The sequence below is a fragment of the Macaca fascicularis genome, chromosome 2 (genome assembly GCF_037993035.2).
Source record: "Macaca fascicularis isolate 582-1 chromosome 2, T2T-MFA8v1.1".
In the NCBI taxonomy this organism is placed as follows: domain Eukaryota; kingdom Metazoa; phylum Chordata; class Mammalia; order Primates; family Cercopithecidae; genus Macaca; species Macaca fascicularis.
In genome coordinates, this window is record NC_088376.1 from 166,157,439 (window position 1) to 166,170,696 (window position 13,258).

Genomic DNA, 13,258 nt, shown 5'->3' on the forward strand with positions numbered 1-13,258 from the left:
CAGAAGACATCCCCAAGCGGCTTCCAGCATCCCCAAAGCTCTGCCTTAGGGGCTCTGACATTTCAGTGTTTTTTTGTTTTGTTTTGTTTTTTGTTTTTTGTCTCTTATATACTATGGTTGCACTTGGGGAATTGTAAAGCACCAAACAGATGTAGCATAATGTATTAGTTAAAGTGATCCATATTGTTATCGATGGAGCACTGCTGCCTAGGTAGAATGGAGCTACCGATTGTCTCTTTCAATTGGATTAAATGAAGTCTTTGAGTCTACGAGTATTAATTCAGTACTTGGTAGGTTCAAGGCATAGTTTTGGGAACCAGAACATTGGAAATCATTCAGATGCCAGCTCTGCAGGCAAGGACCTCACCATCTATTGGAGGAGGGCGAGCTCCTACACAAGTGAGGGCATGGCCAGGCAGGGTGGGACTTGGCAGGTAATAGAAACAGGGTTTTATGAGGCTGTGGGTGAGGAACAAACCTGTTGCCTATGATGGGGATTGGGTCAGGAGAGAAGCACCAGGGGCAACTTCACAGGATGAAGAACATTTGAAGAGAAACAGACAGAATAGACAGGGTTTAGAGAGGCCAGAAAAGGGATCATAGGGCATTCTGGGAAGAAGGAACATTGCAAAGAGAGAAGTGGAGGTGAGAATGTTAATGGAGTACTGCAGTAGTATTCCATGGCTCCAGTGAGAATGGCAGGGATGAGGAGATGCATAAAAGACTGGCAGGCAAGGTGGGGCCTGATTGTTGTGAAAGGGCTTAACCATGGCGGTGAATTTCCATTTGTTATGAAGGCATTGGGGACCACATAAGCCTTTTTGAGTGAGGAGCTGGCTGTATCAGATTGGTGTTGTAAGAGAAACTGCAAAGCCTGTGGGGACTGGCTGAGGGAAGGGTGTACTGGATAAGTTAAGGAGGGTGGATGATGCAGCAGTCCATCCCGAGACAGAGAGGGAGAGGGTCGGAAATGGAGGGAGGTGCTGGGAACCGTAAGGCAGTGGATAGTACGATTCAGCTTGGCTGTGCTCTGACAGTCTGCATTATCTTGGGGCTGTCTCAGGAGATCTGGGGCTGCCCCAGAAGTGGGTTTTAATCTCACTGTGCTGTGTTGTATTTAATAGCTGACAGTTGTATTCTTCTCTGGTTTTATACTTTTTTTTTTTTTTTTTTTTTTTACGTGAAAGCACATCAAACCAGTTTTCTATTAGTTTCTACTCCTAATCCTCTATTAACATAAATGTTTTATGCTCATACATGGTAACCCACAACAAAATCGCATTTTCTAGATTCAGAAATGTTAAAATAAAAATGATCAACACCTCCCACCCCCCCAAAAAAAAATCCTCACCATGGAATATATTTCCAGCAATGACTAGCAGTATTAAAAAAAATAAACACAGGTGTTCTGAGACACAGCACTTAACCCCCAGCCACATTTGCCTCCTGCTATTTTCAGCCTACTAATGTCACCCATGAATTGGCAATATGTAAAAACCCCTTCTGTCCTTTCACGTTGTATAAAGTACTTTAGTGCTATAGTGTTAAGCAACATTTAAGTAATTAATGCATTTCTGCTGTCATAATGCAGCAATTTTGCCAGAATGTATGTGGGAGAATGTAGATGAATTAAACACATTTATATCTCCAGGAAAATTGAGCAGCTATGTCAAAATAAAATATCGCTGTGCATAGTTTACCGTTTTATTTTTTTCTCTAATTATTAGACAAATTTCAAACTTGGCTGTCTGTCTGAGTATGAGACAGATTAGGGCTATTTATTTATACCTAATTCCAATTAGAATATATAGTATTGTCATTTCTAAAAGAAATATGATTCGGTGTGAACATTGCCATACTTTAGAAATTGTACAAAATAATTTGTTTCAGACACTTTTAAACAATGCAGTAAGTGAAAACAAGTTTAAGGGTCCAAAGATAATATTTGGGTATTGGAATTTGCTTGCATCCCATTCTCTCAAGCAGCAAGGTCAGATCTACCACCAGCAAGCCTGGGAGAGCTGCTCCACTTGACCAGCTCTCTCCTCTTTCATTTCAGAAAATGCAGAGAGTGAGTGCAGATCCCATACACAAACACTTAATGCTTTCTAGAGCCTCTTTCTGCTCTGTGATTCTGCAGCTTCTGGCGGCTCCTAGAGGATCCCAGACTGAGAACACTGATAGACCTTTGAGGGCAGGTGAAAGATCTCTGTTGATAGGAAGAAAAGCAGGCACATAGGAAAGCCTAGGAGCAGAGGTGGGGGTTGAGGAGTGTGAGAAATACAAATGGTGGCATTATTACTTGTTTGTTGTTTGTTTGTTTGTTTTGTTTTCATTGTTTTATTAACCTTCAACTTCTCTACAGATTCTTGCTGTATCAGGGTTAGCAAAGTGCTGTATTTTTGCCTATTTTGCAAAGCATACTCACAGTAATTACTCTCAGATCACCTTGTGAGCCCCCCTCCCAGAAAGGCAGCCAGAGTTCTCATTCTTCTGTATTCTCGGCAGAGTTCGGAAGATCAACTCCAACCCTGCCAATTACTTCTTAAGGTGAGAGAGGTGCAGGCCGGACATGAGTGTAAGGTCATGGTCAGTTTCCAATCTGCAAAGAAAAAGCTCTGTGAAGTGAACTGCAGGTGCCGAGGAGAGCCGGGAGGAAGGTTTGCCATGTTTTCTTTTACAGTGATCCCCACTCTACTATCTACTTTTTGATTTCTACAGATTAGCGCCAGCAAATTAGCATAATGACATTACCCAGACGCCTTTGCTGTTGTTTTCTTTCAAAGGTCATTGTGACTGAGGTTGGAGAATGTAATAGATTAAGAAAAAGAGACGGAAAATTACCATATTTAATATTGTTTCCAGAGAAATTGACATAGTTTATGGAGCCGAGAAATATAATGCAATTTTCTCCTCCATCCCTGCTGGAACGAGAAGGGGTGGGGTACGGGGGAGCAAGAGATGCGGGTGGTGGAGCACATAGTTACCGAGATGATGTAGCTGCTAACAGGCGACTCCCACAGTACCTTGGGCTCTCAGGGGTGGACCCGGCGAAGCCAGGTTCGTTACCTGTAAAATCTGGGTGTGATCAGAATAACATTTCAATGAAATGAAACTTGGGATGGTTCCTAGATAATAGATACATGAATGTGTGAGAAAAGACCTTGATCACAGGGCCTGCTCTGTGCCATATACAAAATCAGAATTGCCGGCGAAGAACACCAGGGACAGGCACGTGAATTGCCTTCACTCTGTTAGACGCACACCGATTGCTATAATATTGAAGAAAATATTCATACATCCCTATTCCTTCCTCTGCTTTATGCTTCATCGCCTTTTCCCCATTTGTGGTTTATAGATGGAATGAAAAAAAAATGTAGAAGGCAGATGGCAAGACTGAGGGTGTTTCGTAGAGACAGAGTTGCAGAGTGGCTAAGAGGCAGGTCTTTCTCATCAGGCAACTGAATTAATTCTGGGCTCAGTCTTTTACTAGCTGTATGAAAGTTTCTTAATTTCCTTTAACTTCATCTGTAGAACAGAAATGTTGTAAATGATGACAGGAAAAGTACAGAAGCAAGATCAATTGCCACTAATGGGATAAATATCAAAGAAACTGACTAAATAGACTAAATAGTTTGATGTTCCTTTGTTGAGGAGATGATACAATTTAAAGAAGAACAATGAAAATTAAATATTGATGTAAATTATATTAGTAAGGTATGATATGCATGCAAAAAATGACAAGCGGTTTACTAAATACTATTGCTAATATAGTTTTAAAAGCCCTGACACTAACATTGTGCTTATTTTGTTTTGTTCTCAAGTACCAAAGAACCGAAAATAGAAATATATATAATAAATATATATATATAAGGCAGTAGTCAAAGTTCATTTGACACTGTGAAGGACCTAATGAGTAAAAATAAACAAATACCTACATAAATAAGATTAGGGAATTGGAACAAATGAATAATACCATTAAGTCAATTAGAAGAACTTGAGAAAAGGGGTAAAAATGAAGATAACACAAACACAGAAGGTGAAATAAAGGGAAGGGGAAGATTCCTGAGCCAGTTTCTTTCCATAATTGGCCAAGCAAATGCTTCTTCCCCACAGTCTTTTTCTTTAATTTTGGAGAAAATGGTGAGAAGAGGGTTCCCAGTGTAGAAATGTAATTTAAGCCACACAAAATGTTCACCTCCATGTGTAAATTCCACAGACTACTATTAGAGAAAGCATGGCTTAGTGGAAAGAGCATAGGTGGAAAAATCAAGTCCTTGTCCTGTCTATTCCCTTCTTTATCAATGGAGCTAATTTCCCATTTGTAGTTCATAGGTGGAATAACGGGAAACTGCAGAAAACAGATGGTGAGGCATGAGAATGTTTCCTTGACACAGTGTCACACAAATCAACGTGGATCAAATGAGATCAATTAAAATGTTTTAAAATTATAAAGTAACATTTAAATATAAGAGTATTCTTATAGTCTCTTATAGCATTTAATGATTTTAGTAATAGTTTTTTATTCTTAGAGTATCAGCTACACAAATCATTCTTAATTTGCCAATGTGGACACTGGCAGAGATTAGAGTTTCTATGCTATACTATGCTATATGCATGTATATATATAGACACACACACACATTTTTATATATACACACTATACTATATATATATGCTATATATTATTACTCAGGTTCATTCATGTAGAAGATACAGGCCAGATTAAATTCTGCCCATTCACAGCATTTCCAATAGGAGTAGGAAGCTTCCTTTGATAAAAATGTACAATTGTACTTCAACAGCCCCAGTAAATAAAATCTTCAGTGTTTTCCTCCCCATCCAGCCTGAGTTAAATCTACTTATAAGTGATAAACTCTTTTCATAAATAATTAATGGTTACTTAACAAGAGTTTAGCATTTTCCTGCCATTGTTTTGATTACATTAGGTTCACAAGGTGACTTTTTGAGGAAATGTGAATGGCATTTACCCTAGATAGCTGTGATTAATTTTTGTCTGTTTTTAGAAAAGCTTTTGTTTCATTATCATGAAGTAAAAAAAAATTGAGCCTGAAGAAAATCAAAACAAATCTGATCTCAGAATACCTGAAGCTTTGATTAAACTATCTTAGGGATGCTAGGTCTATTTTGTACTTACATAATATTATTTATTTATGATTTTGATTTATGTGGAACTTGCAGTGGGAGCTCTTTTGTGAAAACAACCCTTTCAGGGATAGCATTTATGAATCAGCACTGAACTGTTTGCTTTTTAGACTGTGGTCTTGGGTTCTTATAGCTACATCTATCAGTGGAGACTGAAAACTCAAAGCTTGATCATGGGCAATGGTTGAGGATCCCATGACACTTCTGAGAAACCATCAGCATTAGCTTCCATGCTTGGACATTTCCCCATTTAGGTATATTCTTCTTCATATCCCAAGGTTCCTTGGAGGAGACTTTTTGGTTTAAACTGTCTTGTATTTTAGTTGCAACTGTTAAGCAGCTGCTTCATTATGCTCTCCACGTGGCAACGTTTCTATTGAAAACTGAAAGAGAATTACAACGTCAGAAGGGGGCAAAAAAGCAAAACAATAGCAACAATGAGAGAGGCAGTAGGGATGCAATTAGAATGTGTGGTAGTGAGTTTCTTATGGCTAATGTTCAATATACACTTGAAAGTCAATGATGACCTTGGTTATTTTTAGAAAATCTTATTTTCTTCTCTGTTGTGAATGTTAGTCAAGACACCATGGAGCAGTATGACAATTATCCCTGAGTAAGAGGCATCCCTCTGTGAGTCTCATGCTTTAGGATATCTTCCCCACCAGTTATACCTACACTGAGGGAGTCAGAAATCCTTGGGGGTCAAAGAGATAAGCCCACCCTGGGCCTACCGCAGCCCTTCTAGACTATGATCCTGCTTCAGATGAATTTAAAATTACTTGCCCAAGTATCCCTGAACTCACTTCCAGAATCTGTATGGACCTCTTTCCTAGGCTTGTTTTTCTAAGTGCTCACCATAACAACTAGTGTGCACATCTCCAGGCCAGAAGGAATGGCCAAGGGGAAGTTGTTTGACTGGAGAGTAGACAAAGCTTGGATGTGGAGCCTTGGAATGTCCACATGGATGCGTTTCCTCATTGTGTTGACTGAGTCAGTGGTGGGAAGAAACACGAGGAAGCCCATGGGTCAGGGGTTTGAGCTGGGGCCAGGTCTTCTTGCAACATGTTCTGATCTAGAACTCCAAGTGGCCTAAGAATTGTAAATGTTAAGCTGGCCTTGCAAGTCAATGTAAAGATAAATTGCCAAGGTTGGAAGACAGAGTATATTTTATTATCACTTTATTACCTTGATTTATAACATTCAAACATTTAGATATATGACAATAGGCCTCCCTTTATATTCCTGCCCCAGGTACTAGAAACAAAGGCTCACCTGCCACATGGTCCCATTGTCTCCTAACACATATTTTATTCCCATTGAAAATAATCTATACACTGCAAGACTATTAAAACTTTATCATTTCACGCCAGTGACAACCTGAAAAGAAAATGTTGGTCAGTTCATTTCCTGGCCTAAGTAGCAAAGTTTTACTAATGCTCCCCTGGGATATTAAGACTCAGAATGTTGTTCCTGTCCTGTGAGTTGAGAAATTCTACTTGAATCTACACAAGCGTCTACCCATAATTTCCTTTATGTTCTCATGATATCTCTTTCCCAACCTCTTCATATGAACTACTTGAGAGCATAGCCATGAAACGTTCAGGAAACAGTAAAAGCCACACAATTGTAATGCATCAATGTTATTCTCATCTCTTACCACCACCTCCCTCCTTCAGTGAGCTCCTTGAGTTATTATTGCCTAAGAGAAGTTCAATCGGCCTATTCTGGGCTCAACCATAGAATACAACTTTTGTAAGCGTAGTACACTTTCACTTTGATCTCAAGCCTATCTTCCCTACGATGAAGCAAAGAAGATGCAACTGAGATTACCCAAGAAATAATAATAATAATAGCTAACATGTACTGTGCTTATATCATGAACAGTCATAGTCTAAACACTTTTTTGATATAGGTACAGGTATTATTATCATATTATAGATGGAGAAACTGAGGTCCATATAGTTTAAGTAACTTTCCCAAGCTGATAAGATTCAGAGTGGGTTTCAAATCCAGGTATTCTCGCTCTGGAGCACTTAATCAGTCCACAATGTAGATTGCAGAATATCAGGTTGTTTCTCCTCCTGATTCCACCAAAAATCATCTTCAGCAGCCTCTGCCTGTTAGTTTTTAAAAACTATTGCTGGTTCCCAGAGAATTTGAAGCCTTGTAAATGTAAAAGTAATCATCATGCTTCATTATTATTATTTTCGTAGCCCCACCATGGTCCCTTTGAAACTATATTGAAACGTACTAGCCTTTAGCTCACCTCCCATCAGACGGTCAATAATTTGGCCAGGAAACACAATTGTGATAGGTCAAGCATTGGTATCACAGAGTATGTCTCATTACTTAATCTAAAGATATTTGACTAAGAAAAGCCAGTATTTAAAGACATGAGTAGCCACATAAGCATGAGATACCACATTTTTCTTTCTTGCAAGTCAGTGAAAATTTTTAATACAGTATAATCTAGTTTGTCTTAATACCAGTACATAGGGTTAGTTATGCTCACCTATTTTACATAGCAATTCGTTGAAGTTCATCATTGTCTCTTGGTAACATGAGGGCAAGGGTAGGAGTGTGCGGAAAAGCACTTTATATTTCCATAGTCATTTAGAATTCTCTTAAGATATACTTTCAATACCTTTCTGAAACTTGCATTTTTAAAACTCTTAACTCACTTGGAAATCAAATAAGTGAAATAAACATCTCAAAATATCTAATTGAATAACACACATTTCTTCTACCCAAACCAACTAAACCCTATCTAAGAATGCTAGAAAGCTGTTCTTTGCTCTCTTAGCTGCCCTTCTAAATGCAATCATTCTAGCAGTCACTTCACTCGCCAATTCCCATCTAATCGTTTTCATTTACTAGGGTGCATTGGCTCAGTCTCCACCAAAACAGCAGCTACATGCAGTGCTATAATGTGGTTTTGCTCATCTCACAACCCTCTGTGATAGCTTTAGTAACTTCTATTGTACATTGATAACAGCTTCATTTGTCACATGCCCACTGAAAAGAACTCAGTTCCTGTTCTCAGATTGGGTGGGATGAAAGCCAAGAGCTTCCAGTGCTCACTGTGGATGCTAAGATAGAATATACACTGTTCACCTCCAATGGCAGATAAGAAATGCCAAGGTATAAATCCCCAAGGGACCAATACAGCTTTCATCCAAAGCAGAAAGTAATTTTCTTTTTTGCTCTGGTGACTGGGACTACCCTGTTTGGATCATTTGGTTTGCAGCATAAAAGGCATGATGTGTGGGTGGTAATTGGAGGTCAACAATGAAGAAAGATGGGAGTTCTTATGGGAAGGCAGGGGGAGTCAAAGTTCAGTTGAGGTATTTTAAAGGTCTGATTGCACCACTTAGAGGTGTCATAGGGAAATGCCATCTACAGTGGTACTGATGCAGCCTGCTAGGAGCTGGGTGTGGGCATCTATTATCTCAGCAGTGAAGTCCCTGCAGATGATTTGGCAGCCTGCTCAAATGCAGTTTACCACTGTGTCCCTGACTTTCCCTGTTCTGTCCGGGACCATGGCTAGGAGACATATCTTTGCACTAATGTTGTGAACTGAGAATAAAACTGAAGGCCAAAGAAAAACTCTTCTGTGTTAGACTGTTGAGCCTGCCCTAGACCAAGCAGTAGTCCTGTTTGGTAGATGTACAGATTGCCTACAAGAATGATTATATGCAATATGAGATCTTTAACATCAGAGAGAGTGTCTTGGTTCCAGTTAAACTGCCAGGCCTAGCAAAGAGGCTGACACACATTAAGGGTCAGTAGATATTTGGTGAATAAATAAAAGAATGAAAGACTGACTAAATGATTAAATCATGAAGAGACCAGGTTATTTTCACCTTCTGAATTACACTGAGACCTTGTCCTGGTAGAATGAGAACATGTAGTCTGGGAAAATCTGGTTTGTGCAAGAAATTTAAATAATTTTATGAGGTGGGAGGACCAATGAACTATCAGATTTTAAAAATAAGCTAAAGCTGTAATGTCAGGACAAGGGGAAAGCAAAATTTGATTTATAAACTTCAATGCATATACAGCATTTTAGAAACATGTTTATTATATAAAACAAGTATTTTTTTTCTTTAATTAAGTTTCCAAAAACAAATTTACCATGAAATGATGTTTAAATTCTTCTGTTGTTGTTCTTTATTTCAGGTAAGTGGAAAGATATCTTCTGAAGTGTACTGCAGAAACTGTGCAGGTGGCGATTCTCTTAGAAGAAAAAGAAAGGCAGGGATCCTTGAAATGGTAATATTTCAGCTATTTCATATACATAGAAGCATCTCACAAGACCAGCAAGGCTATTGTTTTCTCTTATGTGCTTATACCTGTTTACTTCATTATAACTTGATATGGCTTAAACCTCAAGGTCTGTGAGAATTGTTTGTTTTTGTGTATCTGCATGAGAGCCACTCATACCCTAATACAAAGTTTCTGCAGCCCACCCTCAGTGGAAAGCTCATTATTCATGAATTGTTTAAAATTGAAATGTCATTCTAAACAGATCCTACAAGAACAGACATATACAATTTAGACTATATAGTACTATATATATACACACACACACACACGTAAATATATATATTTGTAACCCTGTTTTCTTTCATAACTGTTTCCTCTTGAACATGAAGTGCCTTACTTTTCCTGTTGATGACAGTGTTATCTGTTTAAAATGTATTTGTAGCCTGTAGACTTTCAGTCTAACTGACAAGCCAGCTGAAACATGCTACAGATTTTAGTAGTTATACAACCTAGTTTAGCAAACTAGCTCCCTGAGAATCAATGACTGACAAAAACATTTGATTTACAAACCTTCAATGCGTATGGAATTCCAGTTTACAGTATAAGGTCTGCAAACACCTTACATGAGGACAGAAGCAAAGGAAGTAGATACACATAAATATTAAATGAAAGGTTTGTGAGATTATATTATTGTAGCAGATTTTAAAAACATAACTTGCTAAACGCACTCAGTTGGTTCAATGACGAAATTTACATCCCAAAACTAAGGCATGTTTTCTATTTGCAAAAGTGAAATTGGTTTCAATGAGTTGTTACTATTTGGGAATTCCTACCAGAATTTTCTTTTTAAATAACCTTTTCTTTATATCTAAAATAAATCAGTAATTTGCTAAGAAAGTATATATAGTTGACTTAGAAAACATTAAAATATGTCATATAGCTTCCTGCAGATTTAGCTATACAATGCTCAGTACTTTTTAATATTCACACACATGGTCAAGTTTTAAAATGCTGGTCATGACATAAATATGTGCAATGAAGTTTAAGTCACCTAATATCAAAAGTGTATATACCAAGTATTAATAAAAAGTAAAGATAATTCAAAGCTGTTAATAATCAGAAATGTATCTTTCACTCAAGAGTTCAGCACTTTAGAAAGAGGTAAGACAGAGGCTATACTGAATAGCAGCATTTTAATTGAAGAAAGTAAAAGATTTGTTATGCTTTTAATATAAGAAATATATACAGAAAGCTAATGGCCTAAACTATCATTCAAATTTGAGAAAGTATGCAGTGGTTATTTTCTGTTTTCTAGTTATTTTCATTTATTTGCTTATTTTCTTTCTATAGAAAGTATTGTTACATCTTTCTCCACAAGAAAATGTTTTAAGTTTAAATTTAAAATATAAATAAATAGGGGAAAAGTAAGAGAAAAATTTCCCACTTGTTAAATCAGATGGTGATTGCCCTTTGAGGAAGAAAAAGAAGCTCAATTACAGAATATTTAAATTTATAAATTATATTGGATACTAAAGAATGTCTAATTCAGCAGATTGTTTTGTTAATGTATGGAAAATCAGGTTACATGAATTACAGGGACAAAAGTAGCTCCTTCTGTGGTATGGAGTGAACAGAGCAAAGCAGATTTTTCTGTGTGAAATACACACACTCGTCTTGTATGCTTGACTCCCACTGTCTTAATGAGTGTCTGGTAACTTATATATCATTTGACCCAGCAATCTCATTACTGGATATAGACCCAAAAGAATATAAATCCTTCTATTACGAAGATACATGCACATGTATGTTCATAGCAGCACTAGCCACAATAGCAAAGACATGGAATCAACCCAAATGTCCATCAATGATAGACTGTATAAAGAAAATGTACGTATACACCATGGAATACTATGCAGCCATGAAAAGAAACAAGATCATGTCCTTTGCAAGGACAAGGATGGGTCTGTAAGTCATTATCCTCTGCAATCTAACACAGGAACAGAAAACCAAACCCCACATGTTCTCACTTATAAGTGGGAGCTGAACAATGAGGACACGTGGGCACATGGAGGGGAAAAACACACACCGGGACCTGTTGTGGAGGTGGGGGGAGGGAGGGCATCAGGATAAATAGCTAATGCATGGGGGGCTTAATACCTAGGTGGTGGGTTGATAGGTGCAGCAAACGACCATGGCACACGTTTACCTATGTAACAAACCTGCATGTCCTGCATGTGTATCTTGGAACTTAAAATTAAATTACATTCCAAAAGAAAAAGAAAGTAGCTGACAGAAGCATCAGCGAATGAATCTTAAGGATCTATCTTTGTCATGATTGTTCCTAAAGCTCAGTCACTCTAGAAGACTTTGTGAATTAGAGGGAGGAAGAGAGAATCATGGATGAAGAACAGAGTCAGAACATTTAATTCATCAAAAGTTCTCTCTCTCAATTACAAATCTGTCTATTTCCCAAACCTTATTTATAGTCCACAGATGCTTCAAGATTTTCCTCTCGTTTTCTTAGTCTATGAAAGCCACCTAGTGTCTATATTTCTATTACAAATAGACAAGTATTCTTTGGTAACCTAGAATTCTGAAATCAGTTAATAGTATGAAAAGCATAATTAACTTCCTAATTTTATTTATTTAGGCATTCATTTCTACTCTGTCTCATTTTCCAAAGGATTCAAGGGGTTTAAAGGGTAAACAACACTCCTGCCTTTTCACAGTATGATTGAAAGACTAAGCACACCAATATCATGGTTTTGGTTGATTTGAGGAACTTCTGTCCTGAGTAGGGTGATCTGTTACATAATCCAATCAATTAAATCAATTCAAAAAAATATATCCAAGGATCTGCACAACCATGTGCTTGATGGGTAGAAAGATAAATTTGTAAAATATAGCTACTGCCTTCATGGACTTTGCAGCTTAGGCCTCCTTACTGGCTTCTTTTGCTTGATCGTCTAGTGGTTTAACCTTTAGTCACTTAACTGATAACCACTGTTATCACTTATTCGCATAACTGATAACCACATGTTATGCCTCTTTCACAGCACAAGAAAGAAAGGTTACTCCTTCAGCACAGGAGGCCTTCCTGTGAAGGTCAAGTGAAACTGCATTTGACTGAACTGGGTCAGATGAGATTTTGATATTACCAATGTAGTTGTATGCAGTATTTTGGCTTCTTCACTAGCTTGAATAATCAGGACATGATAATTATAAGACTTGTTTCATGAGGAATGATAATCATGTCACGACATTTCATGCTTCATTCACTGTTATGATTCGAACAGCATCATGTCCAACACTGGTTGGTAGAGTTTTAGTGCTGCATTACAGTATTATAAAAACAAGCTAGAGTCATATGACTGTAGGCAAAGTTTAGACTGTTGCAGTAATATATTGATTATTTCCATGACATCCAAAACAAAGACTGTGTAACTATAACATAAAATGATTAAAAAGCCAAGAAACTCATTGCATTGGTTGACAGCTAATAAATTAGTTTGAACTTTAAGTTTCCAAAGAGTTTTCTAATGGAAACAAAAAGTTTAATGTTTGATTCACTGATTAGGTATTATAGAGAACTTTATGATCTCACTTTTCGTTTGTGACCACGAATTCCTGATTTCCTGGTGTTTATGTTTATGATTTGGCTGATAATCTTGTTTCAAGCACTTCTTGCATTGAAAGTGGAATTGCTATTAGAACTCACCACATGTCGTCGCAATTCTAAAATTAGTTAAGAATGCATTGTTTGAAGCCCACATGGACTTCCTTAAAAGTCGGGGAATATCCTTCATGTATTTGAATTTGGCTAGTT